Genomic DNA, 25,312 nt, shown 5'->3' with positions numbered 1-25,312 from the left:
GAATTCAACTCCCAGAACCAATGTATAAAAAGCCAGGCATTGCTATGGGATGGTCCCTCTGTACACTGTGAATATGTACTTCTCTCATTGGTTGATAATAAAGCTGTTTGGGCCCATGACAACACAGGATAAGGTTAGGTGGAAGAATCAAACTAGAACTCAGAGGAAGAGGGGAGGGGTTGGGATAGATGCTGAGAGCTGCCCAAGAAGCAGGATGCTGGAGGACCTGTAAGCCATGGACCATGTGGCAATAAATAGATGAGTAGGAATAGGTTGATTTAAATATAAGAGCTAGTTAATAATAAGCCTGAGCCATGGGCCAAACATTTACAATTAATACAAGCCTCTGTGTGATAATTTGGGAAGTGGCTGCTGGGTATTTGGGAGTTGCTGGTGGGACAGAAACTCCCCTCCAATTACAAGGCATGGCAGCAGAAACTGAAAAATCTCAGCACTGGAGAGGTGGAGTCTGCTGGACTCCTGGGGCTCACTGGCCAGCCAGCTTGGCAGCTGAGTGCTAGGCCAGTGAGAGAACATGTCTCAAAACACGGGGGTGGGGGGGTGGGGGGGTGCTGGAGAGTTGATGGTCTCAGTGGGTGATAAGGACTTGGGGCCAGTAAATCAACACTGACCCTGGCTGTTGCTGACTCAAAAGCATGCATGAGGAGGGAGGAGCCAGGGTCCAGAAAACACCCTAGAGCCTAATTTAACATGGACACTTGGTAAAGTACTCACTTAGCCCTGGGTTCAATTCCCAACGATATAAACTGGGCATGGTAGAGCATATCTGCAATCTGAGTACTTGAGAGGAGGAGGCAAAAGGATCCAGAGTTCAAGGTCAATTGTGGTTATACAGGAAGTCTGAGGCCAGCCTGAACTACACGATACCCTGTCTCAAAGCAAACACAACAAAAACAAAATGCACAGTGAACTGAGTGTAGCAGTCATCCCCACACTCTGGAGTCTGAGGCAGGAGGATCACAACTTTGAACCTGACCTGGGACACGTAACACATTGCAGCATAACCTGCAATAGTAAGTCTGGGGCAAGACAGAAAGACTTTAAAAAACGCAGGAGATTTAGAAGAGAAAGCAGCCCGTCAGCCTGGGATCTTGTCTTTCTTGCTATGAGTCAAGAAACTCCAACACAACCAATCAAGTCAAAACTGCCCGCAGAGATAGCGTGTGTTTTCCCATCTCAATATAGAACATCTCAAATAGGATGTCCAAAACAGCAAGCAAGGGCTGGGGAGATGCTCAGCAGTTCAGAGTGACTGTTGGTCCTGCAGAGGGTCCAAGTGTGAATCCCAGCACCTCTGTCTGTCAGTCAGCTTACAACTCCCTGTAACTCCAGCTCCGGGGACACAGCACCCTCCTCTTTCAGGCCCGGCACCCGTGCGGCACCCACCCACACAGAGACACCTGTGAACTGTACTTGCTTATGGCCAGAGTGCTTTTGGCCCCAAGTTTACCTGTATTAGCATTCTGCTCATCCCCAAAGCTAAGAGTGCATCTTGGAAAACCACCAAATAACTTTTGTTTTGTTTTGTTTTGTTTTGTTTTGTTTTTTTGGTTTTTCGAGACAGGGTTTCTCTGCGTAGCTTTGTGCCTTTCCTGGAGCTCACTTGGTAGCCCAGGCTGGCCTCGAACTCACAGAGATCCTCCTGCCTCTGCCTCCCGAGTGCTGGGATTAAAGGCGTGCGCCACCACCGCCCGGCTTGTTTTGTTTTTTATGAGACAGGGTTTTGGTGCCTGTCCTAGTTCTCACTCTGTAGACCAGGCTAGCCTCAAACTCACAGAGATCCACCTGGCTCTGCCTCCCGAGTGCTGGGATTAAAGGCTTGCGCCACCACCACCCGGCTTGACAACTTTATTTACAACAACAAATGACTTGAGATAAAAGAAATAAGGAAACTAGCTCACAAAATGTAAATTTAAATTTTAAACTTTGATTCATCTTTAAGCATCACTGGAACTTATAGCAATGTAACTTAGACAAACCACAGAATCAGGAGCTCATCGGGTAGAGAGAGACTGTCACCAAGTCTGATGACTTGAGTTCAATCCCCAGGACACACAAAATGGAAGGCAAGAGTGGACTCCTAAAAGTTGTCTTCTGACCTCTGTGTGAGTATGATGCACGTGTGCACGTGTGTGCATGGTCACACACACACACACACACACACACACACACACACACACACACACACACTACATACTGTAAAGAAGAGATATGTGAATCACCATATTTATTGTGCTTTATTCACTACAGTAAAGAATTATAATCAAACTAATTGTCCATCAACAGATGAGTGGATGATGACCATATAGGAGTATTATTCAGAGCTAGAGAAAAATGAAATCACAAAATATGCAGGAAAATAGATGGACTTAGAATATTAAGGGAGATCCCATAACCTCAGAAAGAAAGAAATGCATGTTCTCCCTCACATGCAGAACCTAGCTCACAACTTGTGCGTATGTGCAAACAAGTGTGCGTGGGGGTACAGTCTAACATGTAGAAAGGGAACAAGAAAGGCTGAGGATTAGAGGAGGACGAAGAACTGAGGGCAGGTCATAGACATGAGTTATAAAAGATGATAGGAAGCTAACTGGTTTTCCAGTTCCGCTTCTGTCGTGGATTTTTGTTTGTTTGGGTAGTGGATAAGTGCACAAAAATAGATTCGATCGTGAAAGTATAAAATCCAATATGAAGCCCCGCAGCTTCAGAACGGCTATGCTAACTGTATAGATGTGTATTGAGATGTAATGACTTTGGCTCTAGTTAACTTGGGTGTGTGATGTTTACTTGCAAGGTTTTTTTTTTTTAAATAATAAAGTTTATTTTAAAAAAACTTAAAGAAGAAAAGAAAACCATAGAATCCTATACAGCCCTTGTAAATACAACAAAGCATGACTCTTCCTCTTGAGAGAACTGACCCATGTCTTGAATCCTCTCTCTCTCTCTCTCTCTCTCTCTCTCTCTCTCTCTCTCTCTCTCTCTCTCTCTCTCTCCTAAATGTCTGTCCCCTGTCCCCCTCCCTCTCTCCTTCTCTTTCTGCCAACACTTAAATTTGAAGAATGTACCAAGCCCTAGCTAGCTCTGCTTATCAAACTCAATAACTTTGCTTCCATCTAAAGGAACTCTGGAGGCGTGACCCTGGCACCAGTGCTGGGCTATGTGTCCCTGATGAAAGCCCCCTCTCAAAAGAAAATTAGAAGACGGTGGGGGGTTGGGGGGGCGGGGGTTGGTGGCATGGCTCATCAGGCCAAGACATCGCCACCAAGCCTGGCAACCGAAGTTCTGTCTCTCAGATCCACACAGTGGCAGCAGAAAACAGGCTCGCACAACAGGCTCACACAAATTGTCCTCTGACCTCCCTGTGTGTGCCACAGCGTGTGTGCACTCACACTCACCCCTCCTCACACACATAAATGACCGCAACTAACGCTTTTAATCGGAAAAGACAGGGTCCCCTCCACCCTGCTCTCCTATGGATCTTCTTACTCTACAGCAGGAAACCCAGCGCCCAGCTACCCTTAGAGCAGAGCAGCCAGGAAAATGCTAGGAGACTCAGACCATCTTCCCAACAATGGACCCGTAGGGAGCCAGCCCTGGCTGAGGTGAGGAAAACCTGGTGCTTTCTGGTTCTGAAAAGGCAAAGACAGGAGCATCTGGGAAGATGGTAGAAGAGAGTGTGGCTGAAGCCGATCTGTGGAGCCAATCCTAAGCTCCAAGAATGGGTACCAGGATAGATTCGAGCGGGTGGGTGACCACATCCTGGAGTATATAAGCTTTGGTGGGGGGAATGGAAGACCTCATCTATCCTGGGCCTCAGTGCTGTAGCCAGGCTGGTTTCTTTCTCAGGGGATCAAAATGTACAGGGTTCAAGCCCTGGGGAGTAGAAATGGCTCCAGGGAGCTGGCTGGGCTCCTTGTGAATGTGAGAATGTGTTGTCCCATTTGGAGCTCTCTGGAGAGTTTCCGAGGGCCAAGTCTCCCGGCCTCGCTTTGACAAGCGTCACTTTTCATCTTCCTTGGCTCCGGGAGCCAGCCAAAGCATGTGGGTGAAAAAAAAAAAAATCAGTTAATAACTATGCACATTTTATAATAAATTTTAACAATTTAAGAGTACAGTACAGCTTTATTCTCGTTTTGATTTCACCACACTAATTCAGCGCATAATAACCTGCCAGGGACACAGAGCTCACTTGACGTATGCTCTGAGCCCCAAGACACTGGAAAGAGCTGCAGAGGGACTTCAGGTTGCACTCCCAGTGCAGCAGAGGACTCCCCCTTTTCTCCTTAGGAGAAACAAGGGGTGCAGTGTTGAGTCACTGGGAGGAGATGCAAGCTTGGAGATGCATGGGTCTCAGTGGCCATCTTCTGTGTTGCTCTGTCCCCCACGGGAGGGCTGGCAGAGGAGGGACCGCAAGCCACAGAGGGGCTGCTGTGTCTGAGAACAGCCCAGCTCTCCCGGTATCAGGCTCAGGGATCACTGCGTTCCCTGGATCTCTTGGACACTGACCACAAGGTAGAGTGGTTCATTTTCCCCTAACTGACAGCTGGCCACCCCCACCTTTCAGACGTGAGCTAAGCCCCAAGGAAATGTGCACAGGGGCGCAGATTTAAAAAATAAATAAATAGGCCCTGGAGAGACAGCTCATTAGTTAAGAACACATACTGCTCTTTCAGAAGATTTCTCCCAACAGTGCCTGCACCAGGCCGTTTACAATTGCCTATAACTCCAGCTCCAGGAGATCTGACACCCTCTTCTGGCCACTGTGGGCAACTGTATACATGTGTGCATACACATACACAGACACAGACACGCACATAGACACATAAATGAAAGTAACATTAAATGGTTTTTTGTTTCTTTGTTTGTTTGTTTGTTTTTTTGTTTTGGTTTTTCGAGACAGGGTTTCTCTGTGTAGTTTTGCACCTTTCCTGGAACTCGCTTTGTAGACCAGGCTGGCCTCGAACTCACAGAGATCCACCTGCCTCTACCTCTCGAGTGCTGGGATTAAAGGCGAGCGCCACCACCGGCCAGCTAAATGTTTTTTTAAAGTGAAAGGAATGCCCTGCCTTCAGCATCAATCTTTAATCCTCTTCCTAGGGACTGAAGTCATCCATCTAAACAGTTTCAAAGCTTCGGGGAATTGACTTTGGGTTCCGCTGTCAATGGAATATCCAAGGCTTTTCTCTAGGGCAGTGGTTCTCAACCTTCCTAATGCTGTGACCCTTTAATACAGTTCCTCATGTTATGGTGACCCCCCCAACCATACAATTACTTTTGTTGCTACTCCATAACTGTAGCTTTGCTACTGTTATGAATTGTAATGTAAATATTTGATATGCAGGATATCTGATATGCAACCCCAAAGGGGGTCATGACCCACAGGTGATGTTGGCATGAACTGTCAGCAGTGGTGGGGAAAGAGATAGCCCAGAATGGCCACCAGCAGCCTGAGATACTTTTTCTTATCTTTTAGGAACACTTCACTCAGGTAAGGTCAAATCCTTGGCTTTACCAGAGAAAAGAATTTCAGGGTTAGCTCAGCAAAAGGCAGAGTTGGAATTTGTCAAAGGATGCTTATGTTTTAAGCGAAGAGTTTATTTCACAGGTTAGTTTATTTATTTATTTATTTATTTATTTATTTACTTATTTATTGAGAGAGAGAGAGAGAGAGAGAGAGAGAGAGAGAGAGAGAGAGAGAGAGAGAGACACTCAACAGTGGATGTGTTGAGGTCAGAGGACAACCTCAGATGTCCGTCCCTATCGTCCACCTTGTTTGAGATGGAGTCTCTTCTTGACCACTGTACAGCCTGACTCCAGCTGGCTGCCCCACAAGCTTCCAGGGAATCGCCTGTCTCTGCCTGGCCTCCATCTCGCCAAGGAACGCTGCCATCACAGATGTGGATGCCATACCCTACTTTTACATTGTTTCTAGCTATTTGAACTGGGGTCTTCCTGTTCGCACAGAAAATACATCTTCCACTGAGCCACCTCCACGGGCCCCTGAAAGACATTTTCAATATAGATCTCAGGCATGAGGTTAATAGAAAGAGAGGTGCTTGGGCAGAAAGCAGGGTGCGCCTGAGAGCTGGGGGTGGGCTTCTCAGAGGAGAGTCTTAGTGTGTAAGTATCCCATTATTCTGGAAAGCCTAACAGCTGGTCCCAACCCCACAATTTCTCTATCTTCACTTCCTCATTTAAAACCTTCTAGATCTCTGTCTCTGTCTGTCTCTCTCTCTCTCTCTCTGTGTGTGTGTGTGTGTGTGTGTGTGTGTGTGTGTGTGTGTGTGTGTATCAGATCTCTCGGGACAGAGCTACAGATGACTGTGAGCTGCCCATCACCAGCGCTGAGAGTCAAAATCAGGCCCTCTATAAGAGCAGCAAGTATTCGTAACTGCTGAACCAGCCCTCCAGTCCTCTTTTGGATAATTCAGATAATAAAGTAGCTCCAAGGTGCCCGGGATGAGAGTGTCCTCTGAACACAGCAAAAGCAGGAACTATCAGGGCCTCACACTGCCCACCTTGGTCTCTGAGGATCACTCACTGGGATTGGCAAGTTGAGTTGGCTGGCCAGGGGGCTGTAGGGATCCACCTGTCCCCTTCCAAGTGCTGAGATTAAAAGCGCACCACCATGCCTGGCTTTCTTAGGCACATGCTGGGACAGAACTTGTGACCTTTTTGCACAAGAAGGGTCAGGGCATGGCCTTCCATGTAAATGGGGTTTCCAGCAAGATTCTGAGAAAATTGCAAATTTGCCCTGAAAGGAAAGAAAGGCCTTAAGCCATTATTAAAAGTGTTGGAGGTCTTGCTTCCCTACTGGGGAGAGTCTGCAGGCAGACTCTGAGTTAAGGGGCTTCTTTCCCCTCTCATGTCCCCCCAAATTCTCCCTGTATTTCTAGCTTGCCTCTCTACGGGATATGGAAATCCAGATCCATGGAAATAGTAGTATCTATTTCCATCACACATTCAAAAGAGCATAAGCAGATGTGTGTATAAAAATACAAAAACATAAACTAAGGATAAAAAGGCAGAATGACTCTCAAAGCCTATCCGGGGACCAAGAGACCGCAATGGAAATGACTGAGAGATTAGACAGTTTGGGAGGGTTGTCTTTGATTGACGGGCCCCCTTGCTTTGGCACTATGTGGCAGAGAAGAAGATGGCTTGCAATGGGCAGGTATCAAAATGAAACATCCCATAGTTCCTTTCAACGGCACACCCCCCTCCCATGACCTAAAGACCTCTCCCTTTAAGGCTCTGCCTCTTAAAACCTCCATTGCCACCACCTCCTAATAGTCCCAAGCAAGCGACAAAGCCTTTAACACATAAGACTTTGGCGAATGTTCTAGATCTAAGCGGTAGCACGTCTTGAACAGGGAGACACAACTGCTCAGCTCCCCTGGTTAGCTCTTCCTTGTGTCCTTAACAGCTGTGGCCTCTCAGAGTTCAGCGTCAGGTTTTCTTCTCTCTACCAACTGTATCTTGACAATCTCATCTGACAGGACTCCCAAGACCCTTTGTTCTCTGATGACCCTCAAGGCTGCCTCCGAGGCTGGGGGTGGGGATGGCTCAGAGGGTAAAGTGCTTGCCAGGCAAGCATGAGGCCATAAGTTCTATCCCCGGCACGTGCCTAAGAAAGCCAGGCACGGTGGTGCGCTTTTAATCTCAGCACTTGGAAGGGGACAGGTGGATCCCTACAGCCCCCTGGCCAGCCAACTCAGCATACTCGCAAATCCCAGTGAGTGACCATCAAAGATCAAGGTGGATAGTGTGCAGGTAGACAGCCAGGGCTGCTCTCTGGTCTTCACATGCATGTGCACACACATGAACACATGCAAAAGGCTACCTCCAATCAAGATCTGGCTGCTCTCAAGTCTGACCACTGTCCATTTCCCCCTAGGAGCCTCCACAGATGTCTCCAAATAAGGACGAGAAAACCTCCATGGCCACTCTCCTCCGGGACCTGCTCCATCCACAGGGTCCCCATCTCAGGTCACAGAAACCTGAGTCATTCCCCCACTCATCTTTCTCTTCCACACTGATGTTCAATCCACCCACAAATCCCATACGAATCCAGTTGCCTCCTGCCTAAAAAGAAAAAAGCGGCACTTCCCACACATCCTCAGTGACCGCTCAGCCAGCCGTCTTCCATTCACCTGGCCACCTGGTTTCATTTTAATGTCACTTTAATAAAAGACCTTGACAAAAGTCAACTTAGGGAAGAAGGGATTTATTTGGATCACAAGTCCAGGCCCATCACTGAGGGGCTGTCAAGACAGCAATTCATGCAGCTAGGCACGTAAAATTCAAGAGCAGAAAGAAATGAATGCACCAATATTGCCTACTTCTTCTGATACTCAGCTCAGTTTTTTTTTTCCTTTTCTCATGCAGCTCATGACCCCCTGCCTAGGTAATGGTGCTACCCACAGTGGGAGTGGGCCAATTAAGAGTCAAGATAATCCCTCACAGACATGCCTATAGGCCAATTGGATTTAAACAATTCCTCAATTGAGGCTCTCTTCTAAAATAGCTTTAAGCTGCCTCAAATTGGCAGCTAATCCGTCCCACACACCTGGATTATAAACTCAGACCTCAGCTAGTCTTCTCGCCTGCCCGCTTTCATCTTTGCCCTCCCCTGACCCCCACGATCTTTTCTCAACACAGAAGTGAAGAGGATTTGTTTCAGATTTTGCTCAGAGTTCAGTGGTTGGGAGAATCCCTTTTTCTGAGGAAACCTAAACAACATCCACCCCCTCCTCATAAGGTCCCAATGAAAACCCAAAGGACAATTCCACCACAGTTCACCCTGGAGAACCAATGAGTCTCCAGGGCTTACTTAAGGAGTGTGGGTGTGGTTGTACATGCTACAGGACAAGAATGTGTGGAAGCTCAGAGGACAACTTGCAGGAATCAGTTCTCTCCTCCCACCATGTGGGTTCCAGGCCTCTAACACAGGTTGCAAGCTTGGTGGAAGTTCCTTTACCCAATGAGCCACCTCACCAGCCCCATAAATACTGCTTAAAAAAAAAAAAGGGGGGGTGGTGGCACACACCTTGAATCCCAGAACTTGGGAGGCAGAGGCAGGTGAATCTCTGTGAGTTCAAAGCCAGCCTGGTCTACAGAGTGTTGTAGAATACTATTTTAAGATGCGTTACTTTATGTTTATGTTGCATTTGTTTATCTCTGTGAAGCTGTGTTACTGTGCCTGTCTAAAACACCTGATGGTCTAATAGAGAACTGAACGGTCAATAGCAAAGCAGGAGAAAGGGTAGGCAGGGCTGGCAGGCAGAGAGAATTAATAGAAGAGGAAATCTTGGAGAAAAAAAAGGAGGTAGAAGGAATGAGAGAGGAAGGGGGAAGATTTAAGAGGCCAGCCACCCAGATACACAGCCAGACACAGAGTAAGAAGGAAAGAAAAAGTATATAAAAAGATAAAAGCCCTGAGGCCAAAGATAGATGGGATAATTTAAAGTTAAGAAAAGCTGGCTAGAAACAAGCCAAGCTAAGGCCAGGCATTTATAGGTAAGAATAAGCCTCCGTGTGTGATTTTATTTGGGAGCTGGGTGGTGGGCCCCCCCAAAAGAAAAATCAACCAACAACAACAGTGTGAGTTCCAGGATAGCCAGGGCTACACAAAGAAACCCTCTCAAAAAGAAGGAAAGGAAGAGGAGGAAAAAGAAGAAAGAAAAGGAGGAGGAGGAGGAGAGGAAGAAGAAGATGATGAAGATTGATGGATGGGGATATAGCTTAGTTGGTGTCATGCTTGTCTGGTGCGCATAAAGCCCTGAGTTCCACCCTGCTGTACAAATGCCTTCCCCGTAGACACACAAGCAACATCTGCCTCCTTTTCTTAAGATTCCAACAACAAAACAAAGTATGATTCCACCAAAGTTCACCCTGGGGAACCAATGAGTTTATTGGGCTTTCTTATAGAACATGGGTGAGGGGTTGCTGGCAGAATGGCGTGGGTGAGCCCCAATGTGGCTACAGTGGAAAGTCTACACCCAGCATGGACGATGGCTTCCCCATACCTGCATAGATGGAACCCCTTCAATTAACCTTCTCCAGCCCATGTACTCTAGCACCTCCCAAGACCCCAGGCCACCTGCAACAGGGGTAGTGTTTCATATAATGAGCCTCCCCATCCTCTCTGCCTAAGAGGGAATGTCAGCTGTCAACAGGCTCCATTGTAGTGGATTCTTGCCAGCAGGCACGGGTGATCTCATGAAGATGGCAGCTCTTTCCCCAGAGGATTGCATTCGACAACACCAGCACTATATCCTATCTCACTCAACCTCAAAGCCACAGTTCTTAGGGGGCCTCCAAGAATCATTACCCAGTGACATAGATCATTTTGTCTTAGCTATTTTTTTTGAGACAGGGTCTACTGTAGCCTCAGTTGGCCTCAAACTGACTATACAGTCAAGGATGACCTTGAACTTCTGAGCCTCTGCCTCCCAAGTGCTGGAATAACAGATGTATACCATAATACCCAGTTTATGAAGTGCTGGGGATGGACCCCAGTGCTTCTGCATGCTAGGCAAGAACTCTGTCAACTGAGCTATATTCCCTGTCCAGCCCTCTCCACTGTAATGCTGAAACAACTACACACACACACACACACACACACACACACACACACACACACATACACACACACGAAGAGTTCAGGGGGGGTGCAATTTTCTCCCTTAGAATAAAATCCTTCCCCTTACAGACATCCAAGACCCTTTGTAATCTAGCCACATCTCCAGCCTTCCCTCTCACCATATGGTTATAGATAACACAACCACCTGGAATTGCTACCACCCCCTAGAGTGGTTCATTCACTTCTGGTCTGTGCATGGGTTACTTATAGGTCTAGAATGTTCTCTCATTGCCAATTTGTAAACCGAAGTTTCTCTGTCCTGCCCATCCCACTCGGGCAGCAGCTGTTTTTATAAAATAATCACTCAGAGGTTTAATATTAACTGCAAACTCTTTGGTCTATGGCCCGGGCTTATTGCTAACTAGCTCTTTATCTTAAATTAACCCATTTCTATTAATCTATGTATCACCACCTGTCTTGTGGCTTTACCTGTGTGCCATTATTTCTTGCTCCCCCGGCAGCCCTCAGCATTACCTTGACTATACCTTCCTTCTCCTTGTATCATTCCTTGGATTTCCCCCCTGGCTATAACCTGTCTTGCCATAGGCCAAAGAAGCTTCTTTATTAACCAATGGTAGCAACACATATTCACAGTGTACAGAAAGACCTGCCCACAGCATCAATTCTTTAGGAAATCAATTTAGGGATCACTTAATTGAAGGAAGACTTCCCTGATCCCAAGTTACATAGATTCCACGGATTTCTTTCCAGGGTTCACTGGATTGGGACAACTTACAATCTCTTTTGTTGATTCTCCACTTTATAAAGCTGTGTAGCTTCAGGTATTTTCTTACAGTAATGGAAAACTGAGTAACACAGATATCCAGAAAGCAGTATTTATTAGATCAAAAGGTGTTGAGTGTCTACACACAAACCACAGATCAACTTGTTGATTCACTGATTAATAAACTGCTGGACTTTTTCTACACAGTGGAGCAACCACTCAAGCAGATCTTTCTGTCTGGAGATGTTTCTCCTTTCAGAGCCTTTCTTCAAAGCATGAAGAGGAGGAAATAGCTCATGGCAGGGGAAGGCATCTGTCACATGACTGCCCTGACTGATCAGAATGGCATAAAGGACACCCAGAGCCTACAGGCATCTGGAACAGGTCTTAGTACAGGAGATTTTTTTTTTCCCTACAATTCAAATTTCTCTACCAATGGATACGCTTCCGTTCACATTTATTACTGGTGTGGGATTTTCTGTCTCTCTGGCTCATCTGCATTCCCTCAGTAAACTGAATGGGAATTGGTGATGCTTAGTCATTAAAAATCACCTATGTTTGGTGGTTAAATGTCCACAGAACATCATGTTATTTGTTCAGTTAACTTTCATGGAGCAGAAATGCCTGGCTAGGTCCTGCTCTGGCCTTTGGGAGAAAGGCAATAACAGGATAGCATCCAAGAGGTCAGCTCTGCCTTCAGAAAAGACCAGCCCAGCAGTCAGAGGAGGGGCCGTTGGAGTTATCTAAATGGCTGGGTCCTTGCGTGAGTGTGTGTTTATTGATGGCAGTTGAGAGAAAAGGTCTTTCTTGGTACCTATGACATACTCAGACTTCAGCTCCATTATCTCATTCAATCCTGACAACTTTAATACATTACAGATCAGAGGCCAGGCCCACACTGTCCTCACAGAGCTGAGATCCCAGTGAAGGTCTATCAGTCCTCAGAGGTCAGGCTCTGTCCATTGTACCACCCCAGTAATCTGAGCGCCTATCCGGGTCTTTTAGTAAATACTAATGATTAGGTATGGTAGTGCTGATCTGTAATCTTAGCACATGGGAGGCTGAGGCAGGGAGCTTACCATGAGTTTGAGATCAGCCTGAGTTACATAGTGATGCTCTGTTGCCATTATATATATTAAAACAAAACAAGCAACAACAAAAACCAGGTCTGGGGATGTGGATTGGTAGAGTGCTTGTCTAGCATGCACAGACCCTGGGTTCAATTCCCGGCACTGCATGACCCAGATGTGGCTATACACATCTGTAACCCTGGCACCTGGCACTGAAGAAACAAAGACAGAAAGAGCAGAAGTTCAAGGTCATTCTTAACCACATAGAGAGCTCAAGAACCTGAGTTGTATTCCCCGAACCCACATGAAAATGCCAGACATGGTGGTGTGTACCTGTAATCCTGGCACTGGGGACACAGAGACTGGATGATCCCAGAGAGGCTGGCCAGCTAGTCTAGCCTAATGGATAAAGTCCAGGCCAGTGAGAGACCCTATCTCCAAGGAGGTGGGCAGCATCCCAGAGGTTGACCTCTGACCTCCATGCCTATGCCCCCACACACATTCATGCACACACACTAAGATTGAAAGAATGTTAAAGGACCAAAAGCCATACCAGCACCATTGCCAGATCTAAACAAACCCCACTGGGAGCTCTCGGCAACTTTAAGGCCAGCAGACATCAGTAAATTGAAAACAACCGCACACACCATTAACTTGCAAAGAACAATTGATGATAAACAACGGTCCTCTGATTTACTTATTGTTCATGGGTGCCTGATGGGACAAGGACACCACCGTTTGTGATATCCCCCCCCCCCCCGTGCTCCCCCCCGCCCCCCACCTCTTTTGTCAAACCTCAGCAAGCTGGAGGGGGCTGTTGACACTTGAACAATAGCACGCAGAGCAGCAGGGGACCGCTGGCATTGGAAAGGACAGATGAGGTACTGTGTGGACCTCCTCAGGGACCTTCACCTCTGAACCCTCCCACTGTGCACACTGAGGCCTCGTCTTGATGACAGTGGCCAGGTCCCTTTGCAATCCCCAGGGAAGCTGTTTGCAGAGGAACTGGAAGCACAGCCTTGGGCAAAACCATCACCGTTGGTAACTTCCCTTCCTACAGACTGCGCTCCATCTTGCAGGGTGAAACCCTCTGCCACTGACTTTTGTTTTTTCCCACAGAGAACAACTCTTCCCGGGTTTTCTTTCAGGGGAATCTTCAAACTGCCCCACAAATCCACCAGGAGTCACAGAGATTGGCAAGTCCACCCCATGCTACTATATTCTAAGGCTTTGAGCAATCTCTCCTAACCAGAGAGTTTCGGCGCTATAGAGAATTTTATTCTTTTACTAATATGGATTGCAACGGACCTACAGTGTGTGGGAGGCAGATGTACCGACTTCCCCCCTTAACCCAGAGGAAATGCCCATCCTTGCCTAGAGGACTGGGAAGGAAGGCACACACAAGAACTACTGTTCAAACAAATACTTTGAGCCTCTGTTTGTGACAGCACCTGGGGGAGGGGGTCCCTACTGACATAACCAGGTCACAGCTCATTTCCCTTCCAATGGCTTCAGAGTGGTGTTCCATACCCAGCAGTTAAAAAAAAAAAAATTACTGAGGGAAATCAGCAAAGGTGTTTTCCTTCCTCAGTGTGTCTCCCTGGTGAGAAGTTGATATCCCATAGGAATCCCTGCCCCCTGGCCACGTGGACCCAGGGACCGGCACTCGGAATAAAAGAGTGACCATCTGCTGGAAACTGGCTTTCAGGGTCATCTATGGAGGCATGTGAAGCTGAATGGAAGGAAAACCTTCTCCTTGGGTCTGAGCTGAGAGGAGTGGTTCACCCCAGAAGGAGACTGTGGGGGCGGACACAAATCAATGTAGAATTTGTGGATGGATGTGTGCTCTGGGCCCGTGTACAATTTACAAGATGCCAAGTGAAAAGAAGAGAAATTTCCTTTCTCCCTCGCTCTTCCTCTCTCTCTTTTTGCTCCCTTCCAGGCTCCAGCGGATCCTTAAATCAAAACAACTCTTTAGAAGAGAGCCTGAGACTAGGCTAGAAGTGAGTTTCCTCAAAAGGCAGGAGGAAAGAGGTGACGGATCTCTGGGAACAGACAGCAAGCATTTTTTTTTTAAATGTAGCAGCATTCCGAGTCTAGGGAGCGGGGATGCCTGGGGGACAGGTGTTAACATGGTGCACCTCTGGGACAATTTCTGGAGAGAAAGTTGTATGGCTCGCACGGCCATCTTCGCTCTGAGTGGCAGATCAGGGGTTACTTTCAGAAAAGCAAACTGAGTCAGGGTGACATCCTTTTTTCACGCTCACCGGGGGTGAAGGGACTCAGCCAGGAGGAAATGCTTTTGCACAAGCCAGAACCGAACTAAAGATGTTTTTTCCCCCCAATTCTGCAGCCCACCTGAGCAGCTAGGTGAAGCCAGGGCCAAAACAAACAGATGAGGAGCACCCTCCAAGGCGTCCCTTCCCTTCCCTCCCTTCCCTCCAAAGCCCAGGGAATCAAGACTTGATTTGTCTCAACTCGGTCCTGAGCTGAGGGATCAGAGAGGAAGGAGAGGGGAAGAGGAAAGCCAGAGGGGCCAGGCAACATCCATGCAGTTAGTGTCTCACTGATTCAGAGACACACGAGCCTGAGTGCCAGCGGTAAGGACCATACCTCCTGCTGATCTCGGGAGAAGTGCTCCAAGATCCATGGCTGTGGAGTTGGGGGAAGAGACGCTAAGCCATCTGAAGGAACAGAGCACTGCGGCTCCTCAGCCTGGCGGGCCAGGGCGAGCTTTAATTAACAGGGTCTGATCCCTCTTCTTTTTTGGTAACTGAGCAGATTTAAAGGGCTAGAGACCCAATTTGAAGGGTGCTGCTGCTGCTGCTGCTGCTACTCCCGGCTGCTGCTGTGGCTGCTCCTGGCTGCTGCTCTCCGCTTTCTGCAGATTGCTAGTTCCAGCGAGGAGATGGAGCCAGGAGGATAGGAAATAGGGCTGCTCATGCAGGGGGCTCTCGGGGAATGAGGTTGGAACCTGGACCATGGACCTATAGGCACAGCCAGCACCAGTAAGTACCAATGTCCTGCCTGCTGTCCTCTATGGCCAGGAGGAAGGGCTGCTCTGGGGGGTGGGGAAGGGGGAGTGTTGCAGGTAACATCAAGGGCACCCTGTCTCCACATGAGTCTGGGCAGGACCTCCGCCAAGGAGAGTAGGAGACAGTTTCTGTTCTGACAGGATTGCTTGAGGACAGCCACCGTAGAATGCACACATACATACACAAGCCTGCCCATGCACACGCAAGCCTGCCCATGCACACACAGGCTTGCCTGGGTACACACACCTGTGTACAGACACCTATGTGGGCTAGAGAGATGGCTCATCTGTTAAAGGCTAGGCTCATAGCCAAAAAGATAGATATCTATGTGCACACAAGCCAGTCCATGTGCACACATGCCTGTCCATATATACATACCCGCCTGCGTACAGGTCTCATCACATACGCACGCACGCACGCATGCACGCACGCACACACCCCTACTTAAGTACATACATACATCCACTGACATACAGTACATGCCTCCCCACTACCTTCCAGTGCCAGAATGTTAGCCAGGTTCATGTCCCCTACACCTACAGCTTACAGGAATATGACCAAGAAAATCAGTGACACCAAGCAGAACCAAGAGACTAGCCTGGAATTAGACATCCACAGACATGAGAAAAGGAATAAGATGCAAGGAATGTTCACTGAGTTCCTGCTGCTTCTGAGAGAGCAGGGACCTCACTGGGGACCACGTGAACTTTTTTTTTTTTTTAAGGATTTGTTTTCTTTTTATTTTCTGTGACTACCTGTGTGTCTGTGCACATGAGTGGGTACCTGCAGAGGCTGGAAGAGGGTGCCCCAGATCCCTTGGAGCTGGAGTTACAGGAGGTTGTGAGTCTTTTCCAAGTGGGTAGGTGCCGAGACCTGAACTCAGGACCTTCAGAAGAGCGAGATGCACACTTAGCTGATGAACCATCTTTCTAGCTCTGGGAATCATGCTAATTTTTGAGACTGTCACAGCAGAGACGCTTTGACCCTATGACATTTCCCCACCCTGCTCCTGCTAAGGCAGCCACTGGCCTCTCTGGGGTCTCCTCCCTGGCCACTCCATGCCTCCGTTTCAAGTATCCTTAGTCAGTGCAGTGAGTGTACGTTACCAGACATTTTGTCTGTGGGTATGTGTATGGAGGGGGCTGCATGCATGTGGGTGGGTGTGTTTACAGAGGTAAGGGCTCAAGGTCCAGTGTCTACTTTTCTTGCTGTTGTTGTTTAATAATTTATTTAAATTTATTTTATATGTATTGGTGTTAAGGTATTAGATCCCCTGGAACTGGAGCTACAGTTGTGAGCTGCCATGTGGGTGCTGGGAATGGAACCCGGGTCCTCTGGAAGAGCAGCCAGTGCTCTTAACTGCTGAGCCTTCTCTCCAGCCCCACTCACCTTGTGGGTTTTTTTTTTTTAAGGCAGGGTTTCTCACTGGCCTGGAGCTCAACTATCTGGCTAGGCTGCCTGGCCCATGAGTCTCATCAACCCTCCCATCGCCATCTCTGGGATCACAAGCACATACCACCATGCCTGTCTTTTTATACAAGTGCTTGGGATTCAAACTCAGGCAGGTCCTCATGCTTACAGGCAGGCACTGTACCAATGAAGTCATCTTCCCATTTTTTCATCCCATGCCCCCTGGGAAGAACACAAAATAAATTCAACCAGGGAAGAACACAAAATAAATTCAACCAATCAGCATTTATCATCTAGCAATCTCCAGGGTACAGGTCTGAGCAAGTACTAGGGTTGTAGGGATGTAGGGAGCCTCAGATCCCTCCCTAGGATGCTATAGTCAAGTGAGGAAACCTCTTCTCCTCCTAAATCTGCCTTTGTAACCTGTAATAACAAGGTCAAACTAAGCCAGGGATGCTCTTTTGGAAATAGGAGGAGAAAAGGACTTTTAAAAAGCGCATTCAATTATCGCAGCACTGAGCTTAACCAAACCCTAGATGATGGGAAAAGCCTGGTGAAGAGAGCATGCACTTGAAAAAAGAGAAAAAGAAATCATGAAATACGACTCAGGCCTCCAAGTAGATGAGAAACAGTGAGCAGTGAACAGTGTCTCCCTGATTTCCCACTCCTCGCCCAAGAAATGGTCCCTGCATCTGGCCCAGATAGCCAGAGAGGGAGTCACACTTCAGACTTCACCTGGGACTTAAGCAAAATCCCTGCACTTCCCAGCAATGAAAGACACCTCCCCTCTGCTTGGCAAGCCACTGCCAGCTCTCTGAAGCACCCTCACATCTTCACACACATGGCGTGCAGGCCACAGCATCCCTCTGCACAATTAGAGTCTGTTCCACAGAGAATCTGATGTTACCTTTTAGAACATCAGTTCTGTGCACGTCCTTACCCTGTGTCTCCCAAGAAAGTTTACATGTTTCCTCTTCCCTCGTGTCTACAGAAAGCAAACCTGCTGGATGGTATGGGACTGCAATTCCCACACTTAGAAGAACTTGAAGGAAGGAGACTCAAGAGTTCCCGGGCTAGCCTGGGCTATATAGTGAGACAAAAAAAAGGGGGAAGAAGGAAGGACAGAAGGGAGGGAGGGAGGGAGGGAGGGGAGGAGGGAGGGAGGAAGAGAGAAAAGGATAAAAGAAGGAAGGAAGGGTGAAAGGGAAGAAAAGAGGGAAAGGAAGTGGGGGAGGGGAAAGGAAGGGAAGTGTCTGTCTTAGGGTTTCTATTGCTGTGAAGAGACACCATAACCACGGCAACTCTTATAAAGGAAAACATTTCACTGGGGTGGCTTCCATTTTCAGAGGTTCAGTCCATTATCGTCATGGTGGAACATGGTGGTGTGCAGGCAGACATGGTGCTGGAGAAGGAGCTGAGAGTTCTACATCTTGACCAATAGGCAAACAGGAAGTGGTCTGACTCATTGAGCATGGCTTGAGCATATATGAGACCTCCAAGCCCGCCTCCACAGTGACACACTTCCTCCAGCAAGGCCACACCTCCTAAGAGTGCCACTCCTTCGGGGGTCATGTTCTTTCAAACCACCACAGGAAGGAAGGCAGGAAGCAAAGGAGAGAAAGAAAGAAGGAAAAAAATGGAGTGGGGGAAGTGAGAAGGAGGGAGAGAAAAAGAAGGGAGGAGGGAAGGAGGGATGAAAAGAAGGGAAGGAGGGAGGACTTAAGATAGAGAAAGATCATTGATAATGTGTCCTTTCCTTGGTGACTGACAGGTGGGCCTGCCCACCCTCTCCACCCTTGTCTGTGGGAGGTTGCCTGTCACATTCCCATGAGTTAAGCTCACCACAATACAACCCAGGTGCAAGCTCAGTAGGACCATCTCTATCACAAAGTGGCCGTGGTAGCCTCCCAGGGTCATGGGTCTGCAGCCATGGCAATGAAGTCAACAGAACTCTACAGCCAATAGCTGGACCTATGGGAATGGTTCTGGTAACACACGCTCTCAGAGATGGGAGGGGGGTCTTCGAACCTCACAGGACCTTCCTCTGGCTGTCTCAAGATTCCAGGAGCCAATCCCTCCTGCCCCAGCCATACACTGAGAAGTGCTATATGCTAAGAGCTAGCAGGCTGGTCCTTGACTTGCCCATGCTCCTGCAAGTAACGCCATCCCCTGAAACACATCCATTTCCCCCACTTGGTCTTTCTATGGTCCTCTGGCAGCCTCTCTGTTTAGGGTGATTACACATTCTCTTTACCGGGGAAGTCTATGCAACACCAGGATGCCTTGGTCTTCGCTGAAGCAGGAATCATTTTGCAGCCCTAACTGCTGTCCCCCAGCTCCAGGCTATCCTGGGAGCCTTGGGTCTCCACACTACATATGCCACCATATCCTACTGATGTAGCAGAGGAAGTCACAGGAGGTGGGGAGCGGGGAGAAAGGTTGGCCCAGGACCTCAGTGTCTCCTCCTCCTCCTCCTCTTCCTCCATCTCCCCCTCCCCCCTCCTCCTCTTCCTTCTCCTCCTCCTCCTCCTCTTCTTCTTCTCTCTCTCTCTCTCTCTCTCTCTCTCTCTCTCTCTCTCTCTCTCTCTCTCTCTCCCTCTCTCTCCCTCTCCCTCTTCCTCTCCCCTTCCCTCCTTCCTATCCCTGACCCCACCCCATGTGATATGTTTTCATGAGGACGCATGTGGAGACCAGAGATCAATGTTGTATCTTTTTCTTAATTACTTCTCCACTTTTAAGATTTAGTTTCTATTTTAAACTCTGGGTATTTGTGCAAGCATATCTCTGTAGGTTTATGCACATGTGAGTATTAATGCCTGGGGAATCCAGAAGAGGGCATCAGAGTCTCTGAATCTGGGGTTATAGGAAGTTGTGAGCGGCTTATATGGGTGCTAGGAACAGAACTCAGATCTTCTGTAAGAGCAGTAGACACCCTTAACCCCTAAGCTGTCTCTCTAGCTCACCCCACCTCGCCTTTGAGACAGGGTCTCTCACTGAACCTGAAACTCACTCTTTGGCTTGCATCCAGCGAGCAGCCAGGATCCACCTGTTTCTGCCTCCCCAGCTCTGGAGTTACAGCCATGTACCGCGATCCAAGACTCCTTCCTACATAACTGCTGGGGGTTCAAACTCAGGTCTTCACGCCTGAGCCCCAAGCCACATCCTCAACCCCTCAGTGCCTTCGATAACTGCTTATGCCAACCTCACTGTATCCTTTAGACAGGAAAAGGGCTGCTCTGCCCCATATTAGAGAAAATAGCAACAGCAACGTCAGAGCCATGACCCCCAGGGAGTGGAGCGGCAGCCGTTGAAGGACCCCTGGGCTGGTACCCTCTTTCAATGTCTAACAATTCCATGAAGGCTTCCTCAGGCCAGGTAAGATCACCTTTTTCTTTTGGTTCTTCTCCTACCTTCTTCTTGCAGTTATTAATTTCTGGGCTAGTTCAACTTTCCAATTTCTGTGCAACGGATCCCATGTGTTAAATGCCATCTGTTTGGAACATCTAGTGTGGTTTTTTGTTTTCCTGACTGGACAAGAATTTTTTTCCTTGGAAATCCCAAATTGGAATGTTCTAATAGTCACGATTAAGCCTCAGTCAGAACGTTCTGGCACAAAGTACACATTTTGGAGTATGTTAACATTTACCAATTAAATGAAATTATAAGAGAGTAAAAAAAATGATCTGAGATCATTCCTCACATTGGAGGCTGCTGGCACAACCCTATGTTATCTATTTATCATTTATGATACCAAATTTATAGGCACCAAGAGAGAAAAATATTCCAAGCCTAATTTTAAATCTGATGCATTCAAGACATTCAAGACACACACACACACACACACACACACACACACACACACAAAAAAAAAAAAAAAGAGGCAACAGAGAAATTTGAGAAGAATTGGCCTGAATGCCACCACAACTGAGAAAGACGATCAATATCATGTGTACACAATTGTCGTGATTATTATTGAGCTATGTTTAGTGTGTCAGGTCGTTACCACATTGTATTGATATTTTGGAAGTTGAACAGTTGTGAGGGAATTTGGGGGGACTGAACTCATCTCTTAGTATAGTTCACATGGGGTCTATACTCAGATATAAATAGATGGATGGATGGATGGATAGATAGATAGATAGATAGATAGATAGATAGATAGATAGATAGATAGACAGATAGATGGATAGATAGGCAGGCAGACAGATAGATATACATACATACATAGATGATTGATACATACACACATAGATAATAGATACATACATACATAGATGATAGATAGATGATAGATAGATAGATAGATAGATAGATAGATAGATAGATAGATAGATAGATAGATAATAAATATACACACATAAAATCAGTCACTCTGGAAACAGAGGACTATGGGGGCCACCCTGGAGAAACTTCTCTAAGGAAAGGTCTGTGGAGGCCTCTGGCATCTTCTCCCTACACACTGAGGAGAACGAATGAGACTATTTGTCATTACTGTAACAAAGTACCTAAGGTTGACGACTTTTTGTTTTGTTTTGTTTTTGTTTTTTGTTTTTTGTTTTTCAAGACAGGGTTTCTCTGTGTAGCTTTGCGCCTTTCCTGGGACTCACTTGGTAGTCCAGGCTGGCGTCGAACTCACAGAGATCCGCCTGCCTCTGCCTCCCGAGTGCTGGGATTAAAGGCGTGCGCCACCACCGCCCGGCGGTTGGTGACTTTTTAAAGAAGAGATTCAGCTCCTGGTTTTGGAATCTAAAATGTCCAAGGCTGGGTGATCTCAGTAGTAACAAACAGGTAAGGTGACTGGAAATATGAGGGAGCTGATGAGAAACCAGAGATCACAATGTTGACTAGGGTATCAGTGTGAGGGGTGGGACCAGAGATCACAATGCTGCCTAGGACATCAGAGGGAGGGGTAGGGCCGGATTCATTCTATAACAATCCCCTCATGAAAACTATGCTGGGTCATCTCCATTGGCAATTTGGCCAGATGAAAGATGCTTAGGAACTTGGTAAGGCATACTTCTAAGAGTGTCCAAGAGGGCGTTTCCAGAGATGATAGGCATGTGGGAGAGTCAATGAGAGGAAGGCTAGACACACTATCCAATAGGCTGGGAATTAGGATGGAGGGGGAAAAAAAAAACAAGGGAAAGAGGAAGCTAGCCAGGCATATAAGCTCTGCTCTCCCTCTTTAACTGTGTCTACTACAGCTGCCGTCATCCATGAACAACAGACTCCAGCTACTTCAGTCTCGAATACCAGACACTCTCCAGGAAGCTTCCAGGCCTTCAGCCTCAGACTAGGGCTACGTCATTGGTCCACCCTAGAGGAAGAAGGTGATGCTGGGATGAGGAAGACAGTGGGTGTTACTGTGGCTTCCAGCTACTGGATTCTCTGACAGTGCATCATGCAGATGGTCCTTGTGGAACTCTTTGGTCTGCAATCATAGAAGCCAATCCAATAAATGTTTCTGTGATCATTTTAAAATCACATATATCACAATATAGAATGTGTATGTATCACATATAAGCCTCCGTTTGTTCTATTCTTCTAGAAAGCCCTATTATAGGAACTGAGTCCGGCCTCACCCTCACATGTGCCCCATATGGAAACATGTCTTCACATGCATGCATACCACACACATAAAAATGGAAGTTAAAAAAAAAAAGTTGCAATGGAGGCAAATGTATAAGACAAGAAACACACAGGGATGTCACAGGTTCTGCTCATGGAGACTGACCTACTCAGGGTTAGAGGGGAGCCTCCAGACGCAGATGGGGATGCTGGGAACTAGAGGAGGATGCATGTTGCTAAGACACACTTTGTGTGTCTGCTGCTGACACACAAAGTCTGAGGATCCCAAGCAAAGCAGGAAATGGAAGACAGGGCAATTCCGGTCAGTGAGATAATATATTCCTGGTCAGACTGGGAGGGAAGCTGGGGTTCAATATGACCATCTGTGTCTCACAGGGAAGGAGAGGGGTCACTACAAGGCTAATCTGGGTCCTGTCCCAGTGAGGTGCCCTTGAAAGAGATCCTTCAACTATATGAGTTTCCTAACCGATCATTGGTCAATCAAAACAGCGAATAAAACATGGGGGGGGGGGGTGATTGGAGAACAATTAGATCGACCTTTCTAAAAGTCAGACCATGCCCCCCCTCCATACCATTTTAGAGGAAAAAAATCCAACTCCACAATCTGTCTGAAAGGCTCTTTCTGAACCGCTGGCAGGAAATTACCCTTCACCACATCTCCTTCCAGCTCCTAGCTGACGAAAATAGTTCCAGACACACAGAAGAAGCACTCTCGATGCCCGGAAGAGGCTAGCTTCGCGCAATCTGGCCCCAGTGTATTCTGCCAGCTTGGGGGTCTCCATCCTTGGCCCCCGGTAAATGCCTGACGATCTACCAATACCCTACACAGATGTGTTCACTGGGAAACATCCCAGAGATCAGTGTCTCGGAAACACTTTCTTCTCCATCCGCCAAGTAGAGAAGGGCGCCATCTTCACTTACAGCAGCCAGCCGGACCCCCCCCCCCCCCCCCCCGAGACATTTTATTTTTCTCCCGGAAGACTGTCTCCCACTCTGTAAGAGTCAAGCATTGCTCCACAAGAGACAAATGTCCCCCTCCATGAGAGATGTAAGTCTCTCACCATTATACATTTAGTCTACCTAATACAGGGCTGGTTCACAGTAAGTTTTTCAATCTTATTTATCTATTGTTATTGTTAGTGTGTTTGTACATGTGCGTTCGAGTGCACGCATGTGTGTGTGTATGTGTGTGTGTGTGTGTGTGTGTGTGTGGTGGGGTTACACATGCCACAGCACATGTGTGGAGGCCAGAGGACAACTCTGGGGAGTTGTTTCTCTCTTTCCCTTGTTAAATGGGCTCCGGGGATCGAACTCAGATTGAAAAGCTTATACTACAAGCACTTTACCTCACTGAGCCATCTCTCTGGCCCCGGCCAATTTTGATTAACATGAATTATGCCCAGGGATGGAGGTTCACTCCTGTAATCCAAGCATTCGGAAGGCTAAACCAAGAGGATCATGAGTTCAAGGTCAGCCTGGGATAGATTAGAAGCCCCCAAAAGAAGGGGTGGATCTGCTTCCATATTAACAAGAGAGCTTAGCGCCCTGGCATAAATGAGAAATTTGTGAATCTCACCCCTGGGAAGTGGTGCTAATCCAGGCATATCTATAGCCTCTCAAGCTACCCAGGACACAGGGCTGTGCTGTTGGCTGGGAGAAAACTGAGACGCCGCAGGGTGTCGCTCAGTGGTGCAGCGCTTGCTTTGTGTGTGAGGCCCCAGCACCACCAAGGAGGAGAAGAGGAGAGGGAAGGGGGAGGACAGGGGAGGGGGAAGGGGAAGGAGAAAAAGAAAAGCGGGAGGAGGAAGAGGAAGAAAAAGGGAAATGAGGAGGAAGAGGAGGAGAGAAGAGGAGGAGGAAGGGATGAAGAAGAGGAAGGAAGAAGGAAAAGAGGAGGAGGAAGAAGAGGAAGGGGAGGAGGGTGAGAAAGAAGTGGAGGAGGAGGAACAGGGGAGAGAAGAGGAGGAAGTGGAGGAGGGAGAGGAGGAGGGAAAGGAGGAGGAGGAAGGGGAGGAGGGAGAGAAGGAAGTGGAGGAGGAGGAACGGGGGAGAGAAGAGGAGGAAGAGGAGGAAGAGGGGGAGAAGAGGAGGAGGGAGAGGAGGAGGAAGGAGAGGAAGAGGAAGATGGAAGGAGGAGGAAGAGGAGAAACAAAAAGAGCAGAAATGAGAGAAGGAGAAATGAGGTGGGGTGGGGATTTGAAAGGGAGGAGGAGGAGGATGTCAGCCTCTGTCCTTCCCCTCTGCTGAGCCACAGGTCCTGAAGTTGTGCCGACAGACATGGCCACACCCACCCAAATGCAGGGACCAAGGCTCGGTCCACCCCCTCTATCCACGCTGCTCAAGTCACTAATGTAAAGGAAAAATCATGTATTTAAAGGTTGGTGTGCATTCAAGTTATTATAAATGTCTACATAGATGTTATTTATGAGGTGGAAAGTGTAATCCATTTATGTTTCTTACACAGTAAGTATTTCTAAGCATAAATTATTTGTACATCGTGTATATATTTATTTGTGTAGAAATTGCAGAGCCTGGGGAGAGGGCTCAGGCAGCAAAGGTGTTTGCCATGCAAGTTTGAAAATTTTGATCCTCAGGACCCACAAAACGAAAGCTGGGCATGGTGACAGACACTTGTCATCCCAGTGACGGGAGGTGCGACAGAGGGATCACTGAGGCAAATTGACAAGCCCTCCCAGTGAGAGACCCTTTCTGAAAGGAAAAAAAAAAATGTGATGGCTCCAGGGGAAGGCCACCTGTGGTTGACCTCTGGCTTCCATATGTGATGCGTGCGTGTGAGTGCACACACGTGCACACACGT

The 25,312-nt window shown here is 47.7% G+C and overlaps 1 protein-coding gene and 1 long non-coding RNA gene across 2 annotated transcripts in view; one reads left to right on the top strand and one right to left on the bottom strand.

Annotated features, from left to right (window-relative positions):
- Positions 1-15,501, bottom strand: part of Caln1 (calneuron 1) — a 467,294-nt gene extending 451,793 nt beyond the window's left edge. Inside the window, exon 1 of the mRNA XM_016002519.3 lies at positions 15,074-15,501. The gene's annotated coding sequence lies outside the window, so the exon portion shown is untranslated. The remainder of the gene's footprint in view (positions 1-15,073) is intronic.
- On the top strand, positions 14,972-22,393 carry LOC107402092 (uncharacterized). Its single transcript, XR_001579117.3, has 3 exons — positions 14,972-15,468; positions 20,125-20,280; positions 22,110-22,393. It is a non-coding gene; the product is annotated as an uncharacterized LOC107402092 (long non-coding RNA).
- Positions 22,394-25,312: the final 2,919 nt, after the last annotated feature.

Source organism: Peromyscus maniculatus, chromosome 23, assembly GCF_049852395.1.
Source record: "Peromyscus maniculatus bairdii isolate BWxNUB_F1_BW_parent chromosome 23, HU_Pman_BW_mat_3.1, whole genome shotgun sequence".
NCBI lineage: Eukaryota > Metazoa > Chordata > Mammalia > Rodentia > Cricetidae > Peromyscus > Peromyscus maniculatus.
Note: the sequence above shows the minus strand (reverse complement) of the source record. Positions and strands in the feature narration are given on the sequence as shown.